Raw genomic sequence first — 24,266 nt, forward strand, 5'->3', positions numbered from 1 at the left:
TCACATACCTCTCAAGAGGAGACAGCCTTGTGGCTATGACAGAGACCTACTGCCCTGGGGGAGTTCTGCAGATCCGGAAACTGGAGAAAGTTAAATGTTCAGCCAGGGGTATACCAGTTCAGGAATGGGATTAAAGTATATATTGCTTTAGTGCCAAGTCTGTGGAAAATATTAGAAAAGTTATTAGGATTGGAGGTGTAACACTACTCTGGTGTGTACCTTCCTTTCTTGAGGCGTTCATAAGTTGTGGCAGATTGGTTGCTTTGAATTATTTTGGTCACAATGACAGAAAATATGCGGCTTCTTTCAGGACATGGACAGTTTTGGCTTTCCACTGTCCCCACACAATCTGCAGGGGTATAGCGACCACAACATCTTTCCTTTTTCTTATGCTGATTTAAGATTTTATTGCCACTTGGGAGAACAATTGCAAATAAGCCCTAAAATAATGACCAAACTTAAGAAGAAATCCTTCTTATTCCTTTAAAGGAACCGAGGAGTAAAAATTAATCCCTTCTACCTTGATGGCTTTTCCCTGGGAATTTTTTCAGAGACCTTTGATTATGAGAAACAAATCTTTCTTGGTCCAGCTTGATTGGTAAAATGCTATGCAAAAATAAACAACCAAACAAAAAAACAACCAAACAAAAACTCCCAGACAGTGGTAAAAATGTGACTGTGCGGCAGCACTAAGCCTTTCTAAATGAATCTTCACTGGCAATTCTAATGCAGTGATTTCATCATTTAATGCTGGGCATGCATTCAGGGCAAAGTAGAGTCAGCGAGGACTATAGCCTGCAGGGGCTGCTGTCATGCAAGAATAATTATACTGGGATGGAACAAACAATCAAACTGTAAGGACAGATGTTTGGTTTTGTTTTATGTTAAGGGCTAAGTTTATGTTCCACATTAACAGAAACAGTATCTTTTTGTGGAAGTCTTGGGATAGTTTCCAGAACTGAATAAGAACTAAGGCATATACTTTTCAACATGTTGGGATCTCCTATCTGAGAGGATGTCCTGTTTACATTTTGTGCTCTAGCTAAGTAATTATGCTGCATGAGTGCTCCAGAAATGAGGTGAAATATAAGAGGGGAAGATGGCTTGAAATGGATTTTCACACAAGTTTGAAAAATGACACTTGCATGACCCCTGTCATCAAACCATTTGGGATTAGTCCTACAAAGGTATATATTTAACAAGAATAGGCACTCAGAAGGGAGAGGCTTTGGTATCCAAGGAATGTATTTTGGGTGGTTTAAAACTTTTTTTCATCTTTTCAAAAAGAAAATAGGGAGTGGCTGATAATGTAGCTCACAGCCAGTCTCATTTTATGAAATGACCTATGTAGGTAACCAAACACTGGTGAATCTAATGCTAGTATAAAGCTACATCTAGGAATAATGTAAGTATTAAAACAAGAGGGGTAGATTATCTTTTATATCAGCCGTTTATGACATAAAGACTTTCTAAATCAGAATGGTAATATATTACACAGGGTTTACATTATGCAATATAAAAGAAAGGAGAAAGTAAAACTCACTACTCACTGTTTTGAGGTTGGAATTATTTAATTTATTTTGGGGGGGGGGGTGGCAATTATTTTTTGGTGGGAGGCAGAAACAGTTTGTAATCAAAGATGGAACCAAAGTGGTAAATTTAGAGATTTGTTTGAAGTGAATTTAGTCTTAGCAGAAATCTAAAGAAGTGTTTCTTTTAGAAAGTAAATGCCATAGTAACTTTTGCTTTTTGTAGCTGAGGAGTAGATCAGAGAAGGTATAACTTTATATGGTTGTGGCTTTGTAATGTCTGTTGAAGTTCATAACCCTTCATTCTCCTGGTAAACTACTCTCCAACCAGTGATGACTCCTAGATTTAGTGATGGGAAAATTGAGATATAAATCCAAGAAAAGTCAGAAAGAAACCAAATCAATTGAGCACACATTTTTCATTTATTTTTATATTCATCTCTATTACCAGAACACATATTAAGTGTTCATATCATAACCCCAGTCAAATTCCTAGTGTTTTAGGTAATATACAAACACAGAGAAAAGGATGCCTCCGTTCCCTGCCCCCAGACCAAAAGTACTTCAATTTTGAATATCGGCAAAACATAGCAGACTAATGGGAAACTACCTAAAAATGATAATAGTAAATATGGTATGTAATGCTTCTGCACACCCACAGCTTCACTGCTGTCAAGATTTGGTAGACTTCCAGGAAAAAGAAAAAATTAAGGCACAGTTTGATAAAGTGTTAATTTTTCAAATGTTTATGGGGAGATTTTCAACCCTGTCCAAGGGATACTGATGGGCACACTTCTGTTCTCACTGTGACCTCCTGAAGCTAACTAAAATTAACAAATTTTCATTCCACCATCCGGGACTAGCCCTCTCTCTTTCTCTCTCTCTCTAGATAGATACATAGATACAAATCTTAAAAGAATTTTTATATTAGTAATGTTCTCCAGGGCCAAGTACTGCCATTGTTATTCATCTGGGTTTCCACTTAGCCCAGTGCTGCTCACATTCACTCTAGTAGTATATTATCTTAAAAGTCCTTGTGTATAATTGCATGCAAAATGCAGTCCATTGATGTGCAACTGTTTGAGCCCTGAATAGTCAAAAAAACTTTTCCTGGGAATTAGGCCAAAAGAAAAGGTTATGGGACTGCTTAAAATAATAAGTTCAGTGTATCTGTTATACACAAAGAACCTTATTAATACGACATTCCCATTATTTCTAATTAAAAAATTTAGAAATCTAGATCTCTCTGAGCTTTTCTGTGGTGCCCATCATCCCTGCTCCTGAGAAAGTGAGAATAGTTCATTGTATTTACCCTGAGGTCTGCCAGTGTTACCTCTGGAATATGGGAACTGGTGTTATAATAAAATGCACTACGGAACTCTGAAAGCACTTGATTCTATATTTACATCTCTGAACAAGCTCACTTTGACTCATAGCTCCTTAATTAGAGGCATAGTCGTTTTCTTTTCTGTAGGGCATTTTTTTACCCTCACAATACAAGCATACATTTGGTAACTAATACCAGCAATTAGCCTCATCTGCTATGTAAATGAGTGTAATTGCAATTAAATACTTTAGTGGGCCCAAAGGGAAAACATGCAATCATTACAAAGTAAGTAGGAGTACATGGTAAAGGGACTTTTAGGAGTGTTAGCAGAAGTGCTTTTTCCCTGTGGTGACTACAGTCCTTTCCATTGTTAGTTATTTCTTGGCTGTTTAGAACCTGGTTCAAAGGGTATTTTTCTCTTTTTCATTGAGAACTGTGAAAACCATGGAACAAAGAATGACATGTTTGATGAAGAAAAGAGAAATTATCTCCAGGGTGTTCACAGGATTTTGTGGTGAACATCTGAGCACCACAAAACAGAATACCAGAAACAACGCTGGGAAATTCCTGGATTGGCTTTATTGTCAAAGATATGCTGAAATCAACGGCTATGACAGTTTTACACCAACTAAATATCTGTGTCACTGAATATGTCTACATTATTTTCTGTCTTCCACAAGAGCTGTCACCGGCATACTTTCAGGCAGCCCATCCTCATGGTGTTTGGTGGTATGCTAAACACAGCACAGACATACCAGCACGGCACAACTCACTGAACTTGGGCTCGATGTTTGAACAAACTGCAAAGGTGATCTTGAGTGTGTCCTCTTAAAAGCTAAAACAGATGCATGTTCAGATAAATCTCAGTGGTGCAGTTATCACTCAGACTTCTCACTAGAATATTCTGTCTACATAATGTTGTATCCGAGTTAATGTTTCCAATGCCAAATCTACATTTTTGAACTGTAATTATTTATCCCTATTTTTTTTCTATTAGTAATGGAATGATCTGGTAAATCTGAGTTGCCAGAAATTTCTTAAAGAACTGGAGTGTGGGATTCCATTTATTATTTGGAAATGCCTGATGAGATCTGAGGCAGACTGCCCAGTACAGAAGAATATAAAAAAGTCTTATCTCCCAAGCAAAGTTTCACCCTCCTTTGGTAAAGAGCATCACTGAGTTACTCATTCTGGCTTTAAGAAGCTCTTAAGGGCACCTGGAAATATTTACTTTTCCTCAGACAGACACTAAAGCAAAAAATTTCCATGAGCTGTAGCTTTACCACTTCATTTCTTTTTTAAATAGCACTAATGTGATATTTCGACCCGCCATTTTGTTTGCAAATGATATTCAGCACAGATGTTTTGATGAAATTTAAGCACTGCAGATTCCGATCATTCTCATTGCATCTCAAAAAGATGAAGATAGCTGGGAAGGGGACGTCAGAACTGATTTTCATCCTAAAAATATCATGTGTAAACCCTCTATTAATGGTATTAATGGCCTGGATTAGGCTTTTTCTCTTCTTCTTCTCTTCTTCATCTCTTCTCTTAAAAACATCCCCCAGCTGAATGAAGTAGGAACTCCTGTTGCATCTTCTTCCAGCTTTTTTTCAAAGATCTCCAAAGCCAGTTGAGACTTCTTGGACAGATCTCTCCAATCAGAGAGCTGGCCATTTGTTCCCAGAGTTAAAGTCCTAGGAAGGGTTGGTGCGCTCCAGGCTCTGGCAATCTGCTAGAACGAAAAGTTATTTGACATAGGAGAGCACTTCACAACCATTCTGCTTATGAGTAGGCACTTGTCTATCCTGGAAAATTTTAATAGAATAGTGAGAAGAGCACACTAACTTAAATTCAGGTTACGCAAGGCAGCTAAAAGAATAGGGATACCTTTCTACAGCAGTAGGTGATTCCTGTTATCAACTCACTGAGACACATTGTCTGCATGAATCTAAAACTCAGTGGCACATTTGTCCACTGGTCCACCAAAATATTTGTCGGTGATAAAGTAACTTATGTCAAACAAGGTAGTTGTCTCTCTCTCTCCATCAGGATGAGTACAGAACAGCAAGTGCAATGCAACTCATGCTAGCTTCATTTAGAGTCTAACAGGAAGACAAGTAAAAAAGGAAAGTCTAGAGTGTAAACGAGTGTTCCAAAGTTCCCACAAACTGTTTAATGTGATTCAGGAACATAATGAAAAATCAAGTACTTGGCATGGGTGTTTCTTGATATACCATTATATGAATGAAAGCACTTATGATTGATGACACAAATACTGCTACTAAGGTTTATGTTTTTGTAGCTGGTAGGGTGATATCTCTCCAGTAAGATAGGAAGATATTATTTCTTAAATTCAAAGGTAATTTATTTGTCAAGCTTTCAAGATAAAAACCTGCTTGCATAAACATGCTTTTCTTCAGTCCTTCACAAGGAGGCATTTTTTGTTCATTAACTGGAACCAATGGACAAGTAGTTTTGGAGCATTTGAAGATATGGGTTTTCTGGAGTCATAACAATAAGATTTATCAAGTTGTATGGGGTTTCATTTTACCCCTTCCACTTTGAATTTCATTTTAAAGCTTCTGGCCATGGAAAAGCGATCACTGAAATGTCTTCTAAGGTTGGTTTATAAATCAGCTTAGGAGAGTTTACCCTGTTCTTAAGAGTATGCAACTGTCGTGTTAAATAATGTGATTATTACTGGAGTTTTCACCAAAATTTCTGGAGTTTCATCTTTAAGGGTGGCCATTGCTGTAGAAGCTATGTTTAGACTCATTTAACTGTATCTCAGCTAAGAACTGTTCTTTATTGAGAACTAATATCCAAAAGCACCCTATATTCTGCATAAGAATTTTTTTGTTGGTTGTAGCTTTTAAGGTGAACATGCTGATTAAAGGTAAATGTTTACAATTTAATGTGATGCATGTAGTATTTTAATTACCATGTATTTGTGTGGATAGAGAGTTGGAGCAGAATGTGGTGAGCACAGCAGTATATATTTTTTTTAAAAGGAAATAATTCTTCAGAATCGTAACACTGGCTTCAAGCCACCAAAATCAAATTCAGAAAAGGAGCAGGCTTTTTGCAGGACTTAGAATTCAGAAGTAATTAAACAAAGGTTAGGGTTCACCATGTTGCTTTGATGGGTAGCCTTAGCAATTGTTTCCTATTCCAGGGATCTTTGAATTTAAGATCTTCCTCTGTTTAATGTTATGCTAATTGCAGGCACAACACATCCTTGGAATGAATCCTTTTTCCACAAAATCAGAGTTTTAATAACTGTGACAAAATTAAAATTCCTGGGTTGGGACTGTGAAACATAATTTAAAGGAACTGGAATTTAGGCCACAACCGAGATTGTAATTTTTAGAAAAGGATTTGAGCAGAAATGTCAGCTATAAGCCCTGTGCTTAACATATGTCTGTTCTGTGTGAACTTGTATTCACCTTAGCCCTATAGAGCACAAACTTCTTCTTCAAGCCAGCTGCAATACTCAGCCTGTTTGTAACCTCCTTGTAAGTGGAATTGTTTCAGCCTTTCCCCTGCCGAAAGCAAAACATAAACATGAGGCACATTAAAATGGAAACAGGATCCTGGTCCTTTCTGTTTCTCAGTTTTATTTAGCAGTGACCTTTAACCCTCATTAAGATACTTTGGAAAGTTTGGAACTCTTTTTTTTTTGTATAGCTCGTTGTGGGAATATTTAGGTTTGTTATGTTGTTTTTCTCTTCAGAAATATTTAAATGCCTTTGGGCAGTTGTGTAAAAAATAAAAGAATACACCACATTATCTTATAAAATCAAAATGTCTATAGAGAAGATTTCAGAGATATCCTCTGGTCATCATAGTGATCGCATAAAAATAAGGCGAACATTGCCACCCAAATTTTACTCAAGAGGTGTATCAATGCACACCAAAGTTTTGTCCAGGTCAAAACATACATTTGTATATGCACTAATAGGTGCTGGTCCAAAACCATGTATTGATGCACAGAAAATATCAAATACAGTTGTTTTATCTATGTAAATGTGACTCATAGATACATGAATTCAAAAATAGTGTGCTGGAATTTGTTTAGCAGTTTGCAATATGTGTCAATAATTAGTCATGGACTCTGATTTGTTTACCCTGGAAGGTTCCTGACCTGTGGACAAATGTATGCATGCATGAGAGACATGCACAGATACGGTGAACAGAGTACAAGGCCCAGTGTTAAAAATTCTGCCCATGGGAGTTTTGAATGGATGATGTCTGCTCTTTCCAAATGTTCAACAGAAAATTCTTTCACTTACATTAAAAAATTAGCTATACTTTCTCTAATTTAAATACGTGGAAGAAGAACTATACTGAAGTATAATTGACTTATGCTCCTGGAAAAAATGAAAAATGCCACTGCTTTGTGTTTAAAGACTGAGGATTTCTGTGCTTGATGGTGTTGCTTGTCGTCGCTCTTCTATTTTTGTATGTAAGAATCAGCAAAGGAATAGGTTAGTTGCATGTTTTCAAAGACTGCATTTCAGTTTCCATTTATTAAGTGAAATAAACTCATCAGAAATAAAGATATCATTTTTCTTAAACTTCACTAAGGTGAAAAAAACACCTTCTCAAGGGACTAAAATCTCTCCATGATATTCTTCTCATAAAATAGCTAGAAAGTTTGTTTCTGTATTTGGTTTGTCAGTCTGAATTATCACTCTCTTTTAAAGTCCTGCTAAAAACCTCGCTTTGAAGAAGGCCTTTTTATTCCACATTTTCTGAAAAGTGATTGTATTCAAAATGTCTCCCTGAAGATTTTGATTTGATTATTTTTTTTCCAGTCATTTTCTTTTGTCCTTTTCCCTGTCCGTTTATAATGAAATAGTGAACAAAAGAAATAATATAAAAAGACAGCTGTGAAAAAATAATGAATGAAAAAACAAATTCAAAACATCTTTGAGCTTCCATTTATGAATCAGGTGGAGGGGTTGCTCCAGATTGCATTCCAAAAGAGACTTTTAGAAGGAGTCATTTCTATTAATGTGAAATGCTGTATTTTCCTAATTTCTGAAACTGTAAGATTCCGACATGTACTGTGCTTTTGTCAGGTGGAGTTTTGTAATTGCTTGAGGTGATGAAAATTCACTCCATCTTTGGTGATATGTTTGAACAGCTAAATGCTTTATTGTTAAAAATGTGCTTCTCATTTCCTTCTTGAGACCTTTTGGTTTCAGTACCTATTTATTAGCTCTTATATTTGTTTTATTTTATGTGATTAAATGAAGGCAGAACATGCTATGTCATATCTTTATTTTGAGACTCAAATTGTTGATTGGAGCTTTTAATCTGGTTATTTCCCCCTGCTTCTTTTGTGAAGGTAAACCAATAACACACTTTCAGCTATTCTGATTACAGTGAAGTCAGGAATCAGTTTGACCCTATGGGTCTAAATTTGGAGAATGAAACACCTGATGAAAACTTCTGAAAGCTTCTGAAAACTGACATTCATAGGCCACAGTTTCATTTTTTTTTCACTAATGAGGTACAGCCTTTCACATTAAGTACAGATCATCATAATCCATAAATTTTATGTCCATTAATGGTAGCATTTTCACTTTTAATCTTTTCTAATATTTGATGGCAAAGATATAATTCTTTATCAATGATTTTATAGGTTAAAGCTAGTTCAGAAAGGAAAAATCAAAACTCCCCTGCAGTACTACACTTTTAAAAAGTGACCTTGTCAAACCGAGGCATTCTTGCTTCAATTAAATCAGAAGTCAGTTGGTCCCAAAGGAAATGCTGAAATGTATAATGCTAGCAATTACAAGAATACTTTGCAAAAGTAGTTAAAAAAATTCTTTTGTGCTATGCTAGTATTTAGAAAAAAAGGAAGGCTTTACCTTTATATTAGTAGCCATTTATGAGGTCATTTTGGAGTGTACCATTACATAAAACATGAGGTCAGTAAGTAAGGCTAATTAAATTTTAGTAGGAGCAAAAGTCACCAAAAGGTTTTTACTTTCATCCTATCCAGTCTAAAATAGTGATACAATACACCATTAATAGCCTTGGAATTGCTAATTATTTCAACATGAATAGCAGTATCAGTGCTGTCAGTTTAATTTAATACCCTCCTGAGGATCCTTGAAGAATGCATGATTACTTTTATTATTTTGTAGCTTCAGGAACAAAAAAACAAATATGCAAACACAACTCAAACATGGAAGGAAGAGTTCAGAGAAAAGTACCTGTATTAGTCCTGGTTGAGAAATTTCCTGTGGAAGTTTTCCATTGAAAATACAGTTCAACTCATTTCAAATAATTTCAGAGGATCATACCTCTTTCACTTAAGTTTTCTTGGTAAGAAGCCAGTATTTTTCATTTTTGCTACTATATTTGAAACACTTTATTTCATCATTTTAATCCATTTTATGTTCCCTGTATCTTAGAGGAAGTATTATTGAGTATTTATTACTATACTGCTTTTGTATTAATGAGAAAAACAAATTTATTGCATTTTATTGTTTTATTTATTTTAATTGTATTTTATTGTTTTAATGATCATGAATTGGATCTTATTTTCAATACAAATTTTAAAATTTGGAAAATTTGTTCAAATTTGGCTCAGAAAAATCCTAGTGATCCCCTTGAAGCTGATAGTTCTGCCAGCGTAGTTCAGTATTCTGCCATACTTTATAGGAGCACTTAACATAAAAAAAGATGTATTCTAGGTTTACAATTATACATAGCACATTTAGGGTTTGTGAAATACTTACTCATTCTATTAAATAGAAGAGTGTATTGGTTCTTCTAAAGTCTAACTAGACTAAAATTGAAGTTCAATCTTTAATCACTAATCCAACTGTGTTTTTCAGAAAATAATATTCTGTCCATTATATAAATGGAATATTTTCTTACTCAGAATAGCCTCTAAAGTTCAGGAGAAAATTTAGAGCATTGATAATTCTGTCTTTGATATTTCTAGATCTCTAGTTATCTAAGTGGTTTTAAGAGTACAGCAAATCATTCATTGTGTTGACACCCAAGATTAAAAAAACTGATGACTTCATAGAGGTTATATTCTCACAGAGGTACAGCGGAATTTTATTAAATATATCTGAAAAGAATCTGATTATAATTTCTAATAAATGTGGTGTCCAATTAATGTTCCTTTGTTCTGGTTTTACTTTGGTAGATCTTGCCTCATAAAATGATTTTGATTTCTAGGTTCTTTTCTTGGTAGGCTGACAATTTTGCTATAAAATGAGAGATTTTATTTCTCTCTTCAGTTTGTGTTTGATCAAGGAAAATCAAACCAAATCAAAACAAAACAAAAAACAGCTGACAGTTTCAATACAGATTTTTTTTTCCTGATCTGCAAATAGGTTTATAGCATTATAGAATCATAGAATGAATCATAGAACCGTAGAATATCCTGAGCTAGAAGGAACCCACAAGGATCATCAAGTCCAACTCCCAGGTCAGACCCTATGTCTGAGAGTGTTGTCCAATGCTTCTTGAGCTCTGGCAGGCTCAGTGCTATGACCACTTCCCTGGGGGGGAGCCTGTCCCAGTGCCCAACCACCCTCTGGGTGAAGAATCTTTTCCTAACACCCAGCCTGACACTCTCCTGTCCCAGATCCATGCCGTTCCCTCGGGTCCTGTGGCTGTCCCCAGAGAGCAGAGCTCAGCGCCTGCCCCTCTGCTCCCCTCGTGAGGGAGCTGCAGGCCGCCATGAGGCCTCCCCTCAGCCTGCTCTATTCTGGGCTGAACAAACAAGTGACTTCAGCCACTCCTTGTACATCTTCCCCTCTAAACCCTTCATCATCTTCATAGCCCTTCTTTGGGCACCATCTAATAGTTTTATGCCCTTCTTATATTGTGGCATCCAAAACTGTCCACAGTACTCAACGTGAGGCTGCACCAGAGCAGAGTAGGACAATCTCTTCCCTCAATCGGCTAGCAATGCTGTGCCTGATGCACCGCAGGGTACATTTCGCCCTTTTAGCTGCAAGGGCACACTGCTGGCTCATGCTTAACTTGCTGTTGACCAAAACTCCCAGATCCCCTTCTGTGGGGCTGTCCTCCAGCCTCTCATTCCCCCATCTGTACTTATATCCCTGGTTGCCCAGTCACAGGTGCAGAATCTGGTAATTGTTCTTGTTAAACTTCATAGTGTAGGTGATTGCCAGCTCTCTAATTTCTCAAGATCTCTCATCAAGGTCTCTCAATCCTCGATGGCGTCAACAGCTCCTCCCAATTTAGCATCATCTGCAGACTTACTCAAAACACCTTCTAGTCCTACATCCAAGTAAGTTATGAAAGCTTTAGAGAACTGGCCCTAAAATGTTTAGGGTTGGAAAGGTCTCTTAAAGATAATCTATCCAACCCCCTTACCCATGGGCAGGGACATTTTTCAGCAGATCAGGTTGCTCAAGCCCCATCTAACCTGACTTTGAACACTTCCAGTGATGGGGCATCCACAATTCCTCTGGGCAACCTGTACCAGTGTCTCATCACCCTCATTGTGAAAAAATTTATTCATTATACCCAATCTGAATTTACCCTCTTTAAGTCTAGATTAAGCATAATGATGAATTTCACTGTAAGGATTGTATTTGCCTTCATTTGATGTTTGTATAAGAATAAGTTTAGAACTTTTTTACTTGCAAATCCACCCTATTGGACCCTATTTGGTTTGGAAAGGGTATATCATTGTGATGTGCTGCTATGCAAATAGCTATGGAAGAGGTTTTTTTTTTGGTGAATTCTGTAAAATGAAAATGACAAGAAAAATCACATTCTGAAAATATTAACAAAAATCGTAAGTCCAAGAAAGCCATGATAAAATTCAATATGGGGAAAAAAAGGCGTGATGAAGTTTCAATTGTATTTGTCCTCAGAAGGTCTTTCCTAAATATCTCACAGTAGACTGAAGTGGAAGATAGGAGGAATTCATTTCTTTCTTTCACAACAGAACAGTCACAGACCAACCCACCCTTGCAAACTTCTGGAGGAATAAGGGGATACCTGAAACATCTACAGAAAGGGTGACTGCTTATTTCATTACTTTCCACTGATCTTAGATAGCACATGCAAGGATTTTTCAGCTGGTAGATTTCCACCATAGACATGAAGCATAATTAGTCATTATAGCAGAGATGTTTTGAGTTCCCAGAGAATTTCAGCATGAAGAGAAGAAAGCACATTAATTCCAGGGCAACACCCAATCTGATCATTTTCCCTAATATCATCCCTCCCCACCCACCCACACTGTGAGATTCCTAGACGTGTTGCCCAATACAGAAGTCCAGCACAGCAAGGAAAGAGGCTGTCACAGAACCATCTGGCCATTTCTTAACGTGCAATAGAAAACTATCACAATGAGAAGGACTGCCTTCTTTCAGTGATCCAATGAACATCATCAACCAGTAATTATTACTGCTTACAGAGTACAGTTTCTGTTGCCAGTTCTGGCCTTTGTGATTTCACAGTAAAGAAACACTTATTTTGACTATCATTTCTTTATGTTCATTTTCATAAGCAGATGAATAAATGTATGTTCCTAATCTAAGATACTTTCAGTACTCCATACTAAAATAAAGATAAGCTGTTTGTATTTTAGCTGATATTATTCTTTCCATCCTCAATTACATTGCTGCAGATGATTCAATAAAAGCTAATATTTACTAAAATTTTACAGTCTGGTGCACAGTATCTAATAATATCATGATATTCTAGTCCAGTGAAGTAAGCAAAGTTTTGCTATAGGCTTCAGTGACTCAGATTTCACGCAAAGGGTGTGTCTTGAGGAGCTTCTCAGAGGACCTTATCATATGGCTTGAGATGTGAAGCTATTAAAGTTAGTCAGAGTCTTTTCTTTGACCATCATAATCACAGGATCAGTGAAACAGAAACATGGTACCTATCTTCATGGCCTCTGTTCATTCAAGCATTTCAAGTTGATTGAAATTCCTATTGGTGTGACAGTTATACTAGTCTGTCTATACTATTCTCTTCTCTGATGCCTAAACTGGGATTTAACAAGTAGTTGTGAATAGTGAGAAAAAATGTGTATCATTTATCAGCCTTTCAGTGTGTTTGTTAGAAAGTCTGTATACATTTAAATTTCCCTTATTTTGGTAAAAATAGTTAATAATTTATCATCAGCAACCAGAAAGGTCATTATTCTATAAAACTTCTAATGTCAAGTAGAGAGAACAAAACCAATTAATTCTTCAATTTTTATATGAAAAGTGCGACTGTAGTTATTAAAATAGCATTTGAGATATGCACTGAAGACTGTGACAAATGTCAGTGTGAGACTTGCTGTTTTGACCAAATTCAGCTTCTTTGGCATATGAGAATACCTTTCAGTTACGAAGAACATGGGAGCATCCTTTTGTGGAACAAATGATGATTTTAGGTTACTACATAGGTAATGCAAGGATCTGATCTGGTTGCACATTTTCATGACTGTACATTTTAATGATGACAGGGCAAGTGTTTTGTGATGTGATGCAGCTTCTGGCAAAGTGAATGAATGCCAGAATTGCCAGGGCATCAAAGGAAACATTTTTAATTTAAGTATGCATGCTGAGATGCAGCTGTGCCAATACATGCATATTTATTGAATCTGGCCAGGAAGCAAACATGTAGTTAATTTAACCGTAGTAGTCCTGGTGAAGGTTTGATTCTAAAGACCTGGGTTGTCATACACTTAACTAAGATGATTTTGGTGGTTCTAGAAGCAATTTAAAAATAAAATAACCCTAAGCAATGTTGGACTTGGACACTTTGTTAACCTGGTAGTTTGTTTTCAAAGAGATCAGGACAGGCTCTGGCAGTTCGCATAGCATAGCTCAAGAAAATCATACTCACACATGTATTTCCATATGCTTCCATGTTTTAGTTTAGGTAGCTACTGGAGGTTGCATCGGGATTGCTGTGACCAAGATGAGCTTAAGAAAGAATATAGTTAGCAATTTAGTGTTTCAAGTTAGTTGAATTTTAAACAGGACCCAGACATCTTTTGGCATCCTAGTGGAGAGTCTGTTGACAACAGTTTCTTCTCATTAACCAGTTCATAACATGAATAATCTAGTCCCAGAAAGTTCACCTCTGTGGAAGTAAAGGTACAGAAGATTTTCTAACCATTCACTTGCTTGTGGGGACTTCTGCAAGAAGATTGACATTGAGATACTTTGTTTTGTTTTCTTAAATGAATGTTTGTCCACTAGAAATTGCAATGAGTTTGACTGCCACCTGCCACCAATCTGAGCATTAAAAGAGTCAGTTCTCATATTCTTCCTTATCAAACACTGACTTAAAGTTGATGAAATAAATGCATAAGAATAAGGTTTTTATTATTATTACTTTGGCATTTGAGCCCTAGGGTGCACATTTTTTAAGGTTTATTCCTTCTTTTTGGATCTCATTTTACCCCTTTTTCCATGGAGTGTAGTTTGTAAATTGGTCACTGAAGTTTTTATACCTCTTGAGCAGGCATAAGGAAGTATCCACACCAGACTGTACTCAGATCAATTTACTGCAATGGAATTTAACAGAGAGAAAGAAAGGAAGAAGGAGGAAAAAATGGTTGAACATAAATTAAACAAACAAATAAATCTCTTTGTGGCCTACTATAACCCAAAGTAAGATTGAGCATGTTTTTTTTTTTTTCTTTCTGATTGATTATATGAGTTGTTTTTTCTTCATTTACTTATTTATTTTAAGCCTTACAGCATAATATGTGTATTCAGACATCCAGTTACACAGTGGGTTATTTTGAATAAAACTGTTGATTAACTAGAAAAAAAAAATCTAACTCTGAGTACCAGTATCATTCCTTCCTGGTCCCAGACTCCCAGCTTGTTTATTTAGTGTCACCCGTAGTCTGTCATGGCTGACCTAAAACTATCAGAAACAGCCACAATTGCAGCCAAGCATAAACAAAAATCTGAACTGAAGGTGCAAGGGGAATGCCATTCTAGAGATAAGATCTATTGCTGTAATAGCCCTTGATTATGATGACCAAAGAAAAAAAAAAAAAAAAAAGCAACACTAAATATACAGACACATTTCTGTTTATTTATACATGAAGGGAGGGAAGCAAATCATTTACAAAGAGGAAGGTGTATATAGGGAATAGGGTTTCATTACATGTCAGTGTTTCCAACAGTTTATAAAACATGATTTTGTGAAAGTAGACGTTTGCTTGTGGTCTTCTCTGTTTGCTTAATGACATTTTGTAAAGTGTTAAAAATCACATGGAGATAGCAGGGAAAGAGAATCTGCCAGATGGTTATCTGTTGGTAGAGTGTTTTTCACCCTTCCTTCCACCTACAGCACAGAAGCCTTGGTTTTACACTGAAGACAGATTTGCATTAGAGGATACACTTATGAATACAAGTCTGATATATTATGCTTCAGGTGTGTGAAGGATGTGTAAATTGGTGGTGACACAGGTAATGAAGGGGACTTATACATGACAAACATTGACCTGTTATTTGAAAGGCAGTTACATCAGGCTTCTTGTTCTTTATGATCTGATTTTGAGACAATTTTCAATTTTCATTTCAGTCAGATTCCCTGAATTTGTAGGTTTTTTTTGTTGTTGTTGTTTTTTCTATAAAAAAGGTATCTTCAAAGATCTCAGTGTATAAAAAGTCATTTTGGGAGAAATTGCTTGTAGTCTTCTGCAGAGCCATGCCAAGAGTTTGGTCACTCCGCCATTTTAAAGGTCAGTTTTTAGCCGTAGGGCTAAAAAAAAAAACCTCTTTAATACGCAGTATGTTACAAATTTTCACTCATTATTGTTTAGATCAATACAATCTTCAAAGCACAAAATTTAAGTGAGAGTATTAGAGACTTTTTTTTTTTTTAATAAAGTTTGTTTTAATAAAGTTTGTATAGCAGGTTACGAGAGGGAAGAAGAGAAACTAAGTGACTTCACTAGCTTTTATTATTATTATTATTTTCTAAATGTGTAAATTCAATACCAAACAGCTAACAGCTGTCCTAAGAAATTTTCTAACTGCTTCTTTCAGAAACAGCTTTCCTTTGACTCTTATCTCTTAAACACAATTGAAAGTGTACCTCCTTGTTTGTTACAATAAACTGAAGCTTAGATATGCTGTGGTTCAGGTCTTTCACATTTCCTCTCTATTTTCCTTTTATCCGTTTATTATTTCTCTTTACCAAGCTGCACTTGCTATTTAATAGCATAACATGCCAACTCATACACTTAGAAAAGAGCAGAGTACTAGTCATGAAAGATAACATCCCACATATTAGATTTAAATGTTGTTTTCTGTGGACCTGCTTCATTCATCAACTATTCCATAACTATAGAACAACTGTAACTTTCACTGATAATCACAGCTAAAAATGCTCAGATATTAGTTTGATCTGTCATCACACTGGGACATGGGATTCAACATCGATTTGCCCCTTCTGTTTGACTGGAAAGAACTGTGGTGGTGTTGTGTACTCCGATTAAGAGAAATGCATAAAGTACTAGAAGCTTAATCTTATTCTTAAACAAACAAAAAAACAACAACAACAACAACAAAAAACCCTTCACATTTAAAATCAATAAATCAATAGAACTTCTACCTGGAAATAGTAAAGGTGGGGCATGTCCCATATGCTTGTTACTTTTCCTCTGTTTGCATACTGATTACATGTATGTAGCTCTGTGAAGGAATGTTATGCCCCTGGCCTTTACAACAAAATGCAAGGGGGGATGATGGTCTTTACAGGAAAACGGATATGGGGAAGGAAGACATCAGAGAGTACCATTTGATGGAATTTTAAAATTCACATTTTTTAATTTTCTGGCCAGTAAGAACTTTCTGGAAATGTACCCTAAAAAAGAACAACATACATGGATGGTGAATGCATATCCAGAGATATGTTTCAAAAGAAAAGAGTTTGCAAGCATTTTGAGATCTTTAGGAGGAATGCATTAGGGAAGTATTAAGTACTAATCTTCATAAATATATTTATGTATATATATATATATATATCATTCTATGGGGATATATTTGTCTGTTTGGAAAAAGCTATATGGCATTTATTTGTTATTTTTCATACACATAACATGAAACATTCTCTAGAATAGACACTGTAGACACTGTTTTGGGGGCCTGCTGCTTTCTGTCCTATATCTGCTGCCATGAAAAATGTCTTCTTGAAGTTGCTTGGTTTTCATGGCCCAGAGCTAGATTCTGCTTGCTTTTTGTGAGTTAAATGAAGAAGGAGGAGAAATCCTTCTGGTGGGACAGGATCCCTCTGGTACCAAAGCTAATTTAGGTTGGATGTCAAGCTTATGAGAAGTCTGCAAGCTGACTGTAGGAATACATCACTTCTCTCAGAATGATCTTACACCAAAATTGGCAACAGTTTAGGCCATACTGGAAGAATTTTTTCAGCAAGTGATATATTTGCCTGGGTTACTCACCAGGGCAAGGGTTAGCTATAGACTTAAGTGTCCTGTTGCATGCAAAAACTCAAAAGGAATTTAGCTGTCAAGGTATTTAGCATGAATACCTTCACTTTAATAGAGTAAGGCTGCCTGGGAGAGCACATATACTTTTTAAACATTGTGCCGTGAAACTTGAGAGTTCTTTTTTTCTCTACTGTTAAAATACAGGCTACATCCAAGAAAGGCAAATATTTTCTGAGGGTGAAAATCCACTGCTGGTATTCCATAGGAGAAGATATGAACATTTTTTATGCTAACTTCTAACTTTGGCACTTTGATGTGCTGCATTCTCAGTGCAGACATTTGTGAACCTAGAAAATCCTAGAAGGAGAGATTGGAACAAGTGCAAAGCTCACTGTCTGTGCAGATGTGAAGCTTTAAACAGTGTTCTAAACAGTGTTTAAACTGTTCTATACTTTGGCTGAATGTTGTTTATCCTTTAAAGCTTTTTGGAGGTCAGCATGAAATGTGTATTTTAGTCAGTAACTAGTGAGCAAGTGTCAGTTGCATGAAAATTGCATTCAGATTTCACAATCCTTTTGGCTTTCTGAGCAGTGACAAGAGTTTTTATTAGGGTTTATTTTGCTGAGATACTAAACAGGTAATTTTAGGAGTACAATGTAACTATACATCAGTAACTAACCCTATACTGTGATTTGTTCCAGTGCCTCAGTGTCAACCTTCAATTGCAGATAACTTGGGATAACGAGCAGCTAATGAATAACTATGCCCTATTATTTTTTCAGCATAAGGTTCTGCAGCTTTTGCTAAATTTATTTGGAATGACTTTATTTACTGTATAATAATCTCATTGCCCTACTTGTAAAGTATGATTTAATTCTACCAGTCCAGTCTTCTAAATATTGTGTGTATTCTCTGATGATTTTTAAAGATCACTCGTACCTGTGACTCAAACTGTGATTATTCAAAGAACATATTAACCAAAAGAACAGGGGCTGATCAATCTGTGTTGACGCTTTTTTTCCTGCTTCTTTATTGCAACAAAAATTAAAATGGTGAATTTTGTTAAGTAGTTGTTGAAATTGTCACAGACATGAAAAGCAATTGCAAATGGAAAAGGAGGAGCTCATGATAGAATTATAATTCCCTGTTTTAGTGGTTTATAACTGGACTGTAAAAAATATTTTGGCCTTAAAGTATAGGCAAAGTTTCAGCCTGTGAGAAGGCCTTTCATTCCAAATTTCAAAATACGTAGATAACTTTATCATATTCAAATTCTGTCATAAATCATAAGGAAACCTAATTAGAATGAGATACCTCTTCATGCAAGTTTCCTCAGAAATCTGGCATGGTTTAACAGGCAGACTGTGTTAGTTCAGGAAACTGCCACTGCCTGGTCAAAAAGGAAGTTCTGTCAATTTAAAAATCTAAAACATTTTTTACTGAAGTAATCATTAAAAACCTCATTGACTTTAGCTCCCATTTATTGACTTACACATTTATTTGCTACAGGATTTCTTCAGATTTAAGATAATGAACATTTCCCTAATATCTACTGAACATAAAGTAAATATTAATTACATTAAAATTTTATTTATTGGGAGAATGGACACATTTTTGAAACCCTGGACTGGCAATAATAGTGAGAACTGTTTTCTTTTCTGCACTAGTTATGATGCAGAAAGTTAAAATTTCATTATGACAGTACCTGATTACTCAACATGTGCATCTGATAAACACAGTCTTAATTTGGCCAGAGAAATTGAATATAGACCTTTATGCCATAGTTTGCAATCAGTATACAGCTAAAAGTTGGAACTATGTTGTCTCAGATTTTCTTTGCTTCCATCTTGAAAGCATATTCATGCTGTACATTCATGCATAGCAAAGAATTTATTATTGTTATTATTTTTTGTTTTATTTTAAATCAAGATTTATTTATTATTTTTTGCTCTGGGAGTTATGTTCAAATTCTGTCTTTGGACAGCTTCATAATTATGGATGCACTTTCAGTTCACCTGGTGTTTGTTTGCCAGTGGAAGTTTAGTCCCTGCCATGGTAAACAGCAAAACTGTATTTTTTTGAGTATAGTATTCACTATAGTAAGGTAGTATGTGCCTAAGGAGTTTCTGAAGGTAGAAGCCTGAGCAGCCTAAAACTATTCATCCTAATATTTTTGTTTTGTTTTAAGTGGAGGTGGCAATCAAGAAGATCATCTCAAATACTTTGTCAAATATTATTCTGCATATGGAAAGTAGGGGCCGTAATCTCTGTTCTCAGTCAATGCTTTCTAAAAATTTTCTTCATATTTAATTTCTGGTGTGTTCTGCTATTCATACTCACATCTCATCACAACTAAGATTATTTAGTTCATTAAAAAGTTAAACCCTTTCACATTCTGGCTCTATTGCTCCTCACTTTTTCGACTTGTAATTGCTGTGACTGGGTAAAGCTTGGTAGCTTTTCACAAGTTATGATGTTTTGCTTATACTCAGTTATGAACATGAGACATTTATTTCCACATGTGGAAATCACCTTCTTCATGTTCCTGTTTTTCATCTTCCTGTTTTCACTATCCAGTACAATTTCTAGCATCGCAACAGGCAATGTATGGTATTAGACTAAATAATTGGATAACTTTACTGTTCTTCTCCTACTAAGTGCTCTGCCTTCTATTCCTGACATTCCCAATTTTGGCTTCTTGTCTTTAATTAGCAATACTAAATTATCTCAGTCACTACTGACTGTCAAACCTGTATTAATTTAAGTACCAATAGCTCTTTAAGTACCAATAAAAATCTGCATCAAATGCCTTAGTTTAAAGTCATTTTGTAGTCTGTGACCTCCTGAAAAGTAAGAAGACAAGCCAAATTCTGCTGTCATCCAGAATGTACTTCAGCAAGGCATTTAACCACATTCTTGTCTCAAACATGTGACTTGGTCCCTGGGTCAAGAGCTGGTTTCAAAGAAGCTTGCTGAGTTGCAGCTTTAAGCTTTGTAGCTCAAGAGGAAATCCACTGTCTTTATTCAACTTCTACTAGACTTTTGATGATTTCAATGTATACTAGAACACACCATTTTATTAAATACTTTCTGCAACTAAAATGATACAACACATTGATTTGTATGGAGGGCACTACCATTGGCATGTGGCATTTTCCCTTTATCTGTTCTATTGTATAAACTTTGTATGTGCATTTATCCACATTTGCATGCAGACATGCATGCTTCTTTGGAAACAGACTTTAATCTTGCTTGAAGATTACTCTTGTTTCTAAGTATTGAGCCAAGTCACTAAACAAATATTGATAAAGAAGCTGGTTTAATATTAATAAAGCAAGCCATATTCTGGTCTTGATAGGCGAGTCTCTCAACAAAATATTCATCCTCAACTGATGAGAAACTTTTTTGACCCTGTCTGTTCCAGAAAGTTCTTACATACTTGTATGTATGAAAGTCCAGAGGTTTTGGCAGTGCATGTTTAACTGAAAATCTTATTTACAGTAGTCTATCTGTTGGAAAAGTGCCCAGACCAAAATCCTTCTGTATTCCATAAAAGGAAATCATTCTAATAAAATTTATCACTTCATTTATTTCAAGGAATTTTCCTAAGTGAATCATATTTAAAACCTCAGTGAATAATGGCAGAATGACGAACGATGACATTTCTGATTCCAGCCTCTGATTTGAAGTTGCTTTTGCATTTGAACCCAGGGTTGAGAATGGCCAATAAATTTTGGAAGTTTCTTAGACAAGCTCTTTCCAGATAAACATTTACAATAAAATCGACCCATTTTGGAAATAAAAGAAAATGGTGGTTTCTCCAAATTTCCCTCTTCTTCCCTTGCAAGGCACTCTCTAAACATACCTAACAAAATCCACAAAAAATAGTAAGAATAAGTTTGAAAAATATCATTCAACATCATATGAAGCTCTTTCCTAATGTCAAAATTTCATTCAGGCTTCAATTGTGGTAAATATTTTTTTCCACTCTGCTCCCTCCTTTCTCCAAACCTTGGGTGTTTTCTATGATTCGGTGTCATTGTGAGGTAGAATGTCAATATGTGTAATGACACAGCACAGTGAAAACACATATTTTAATATTCATGTAAACTCATGTAATTGTAAATTAGGCTGTGCCACCCGCTATCATAACATACTTCATGTGAAAAGATGCTAAATTTACTTGACCTACTTTCATCTTCATGTTTAGGAAACAGGGTATAAGAAGTAAACAAAGTAGTTTTGCCTCATGCAGGAGATGATTATTGTTTGAATTTATGATTCATGCCTTGAGCAAAATGTTGTTTGTGGCCTCATTTGCAACCATAATTTACAACTTTACTAGGGATATACTGTGTATTTGGGAGGCTATATATTAGGCATGCTTTGTACTGGAAGAGTTTTCTAGCTTTGGGTGTAGAATTTTCTATGTTTCTGTTAGCTATAAAATTTCTTGGCATAACATTTATTGTAGTAAATATAGATTTTTTTATTTTTATTTTTTTAAATTGCAAGTCCCCTTAGGAATGTCCTATTGTATTTACATCAATGCACATGTTACAGCTAAATCTAACTAGTATTTAAATAAGTTGCTAATTCTACAAACAACAAGTCATAAATGCAAGAAGAATTTACTTTTTCAGTATTTCCTAATCACAGTGTTCAGCATTTAATAACTACTGTCTCATTTTAGTTAATCTGTATTTTTAGCCTAGCCTAACTTTGATATAGCTATACATTTCTGGAGTCTAATGAAATCATCTTTTCTGATACGGATGATTATTACAGAATTATAATATTACCTAGTAAATTAGATTGAACTATGTTAAGTCTATTAGACTAAGATCTATAAAGGATGATATTTTGATGAGAAATTTAAAATGAGATTGGGCAAAATAATAGATTGCCTTCTATGTGCAGAGTATAATCATGCACTGCAAATAAATGGTTGTTACAAAACGGACTTTTCTATCTTTAATGTTTACGAGTATATTATTCTCTGGATTGTTGATTTACTGTGACTTTCCTGTAAGTCGTCAGATAAAGTCATAACTAATGGAATCATAGACGATATGCCTGATCTTTGTTCTCTTTGTAATGTATATTTCTTTCCAAATCCAGACTGTTTATAGATAAGATCTATTTTTGAGTCACAGAAATACTGTACTAACCCTTATGTGGCAGGAGAGCACTAATTTCACCTTTGTATTTTGTCTTTCTAAAAACAGAAGTTTCTACAGAAACAGAAGGTTATACCATGGGCAACAGTTTTTTGAATTTTCTCTGAGACATCCATAGACATCTGTGCTCCTAGAAGACTGCACACAGCTCCTGCCATCTCCAGTAGAAAGACACAAGGACCGACCATGTCTTGTTTTTTCTGGGCTCGCTGCCTGCCCCAACACATAATTCCTAAAGGAGTGCTATGCAGGAGCTGACGCTGGGGTCCTTTTCTTTGCCTGAGTCATGGTAATGAAATTTAGTAACAGTAAGGTGTGTTTATATGCAGAATCTGTTAGCTCTATCACCATTCATTAATTTCTTTCATTCTTCTGCTAAACCTGTGGTCTTTCAACTTCATAAAATGCTTAAAGGGAGATTGTTGCTGATTTGGGTCTCGGTAGAATGTAGCAAAGATCTTTGTACCTGCATCTCATCTTCAGTCCTCTTTAAGCCCAGGAAGAAAACCAGAGGATCCACTGTCTAATGGGAAATGCAAGATTTCTTGTCCCCTCAGACTCCTTCCAGGCATCCATTCCATTGCCATGGAACCACACATGATGATGGTAATGGTGGAGCTGATGGCCCTACCTATTGTTCTCAGAGGGAATCTAGGATGAACTAATTTCTCCACCTTCACTATTCTCCTAACGAGAACTAAGAGATAGCAAGAAAAAGTTCTACAGCTGTTTTTGACTAAACAAACTCATGCTGCTCAAAGACAACGATACATGTAAGAGTATAGTCTTATTGACTACAGTCAATCAATAAATAGTCAAACTAGTCTTAAGGAATATGCCAAATCACTTTTCAAAGACAGGATCATTTCACCTGCTCGTGAGAGGTAAAATTCAAGAATATTAAAAGGGAGAAAATTACTGAATGATAGGGAGCTGCCATCATAATATGTGCTGCTTAGTGCTTGAACATTGTAACTGTCAAGCTGATTCTATTAAGAAAAAAGGAGTAATTTAACATTATTTAATATTCACAATATGCACATATTGAATGGAAGTGTATGTAGAATATAAGGCCCTATTTCAGCATAAATGAAATTTTAATCGCAGGAATATTCCTATTGATTTTAATAGGATAACTCTTAATCTCACGTTTATGCATGTGCATAATAAATAAGAAGCTACTAATGAATATGTTTAAAAATAACCCTGATGTTACTTTCAAGAAAAAATAAAAGAATATATTCTAGCTTTCTTAAGTACTTCCTGCTCAGCTTGTGGGACTTATCCTACAGTCCACATTGTCTACCAACATCAGTTTTGTTCTGTTAGCTATATCAGGACCTTTGCTGACGGGGGTTGTATGAAAATAAGTGAGAAGGAACTTTAGGTTAATTAAGGTTTTTCCTACATACCAAAGATTTCATGCTGGTGTAGGAAGTTATCTCGTTAGTGCATAGGTGGGAAAGAAGAAAAATTTGGGAAACTGTAGAACCAACTACTTCATAGATTATTGTTTGAGATGCACAGACAGAAACAAAACATTGAAATGAGGATGTGACAGACAGGAAGGTCTAAAGAAAAGCAGCCAGCATAAACCACAGGAACTTAATACGTCTTCCATGGTCTACTGAATCTTTCTTCTCAGACTTCTGTCTCAAGTCTCATCTTCACATGGCAGTCCTGGAGCCAGCTGCATTCTGGTCATCTTCCCTCCTTCCCCTTGGAAGTGGAAGCACAGGTAGTGAGCAGCATTGTTTGCCACAGCCATGGAGGGTGACTCTAGCCCCCTTTCCTTC

The 24,266-nt window shown here is 35.8% G+C and overlaps 1 long non-coding RNA gene across 1 annotated transcript in view; it reads left to right on the forward strand.

Moving 5' to 3' along the window:
• The first annotated feature begins 22,347 nt into the window (after positions 1-22,347).
• The window catches only part of LOC308195699, a 6,214-nt gene continuing 4,295 nt past the window's right edge, over positions 22,348-24,266 (forward strand). The window contains exon 1 of the long non-coding RNA XR_013951747.1: positions 22,348-22,759. This is a non-coding gene — a long non-coding RNA (uncharacterized lncRNA). The remainder of the gene's footprint in view (positions 22,760-24,266) is intronic.

Source organism: Anser brachyrhynchus (assembly GCF_964034855.1).
Source record: "Anser brachyrhynchus genome assembly, chromosome: 5".
In the NCBI taxonomy this organism is placed as follows: domain Eukaryota; kingdom Metazoa; phylum Chordata; class Aves; order Anseriformes; family Anatidae; genus Anser; species Anser brachyrhynchus.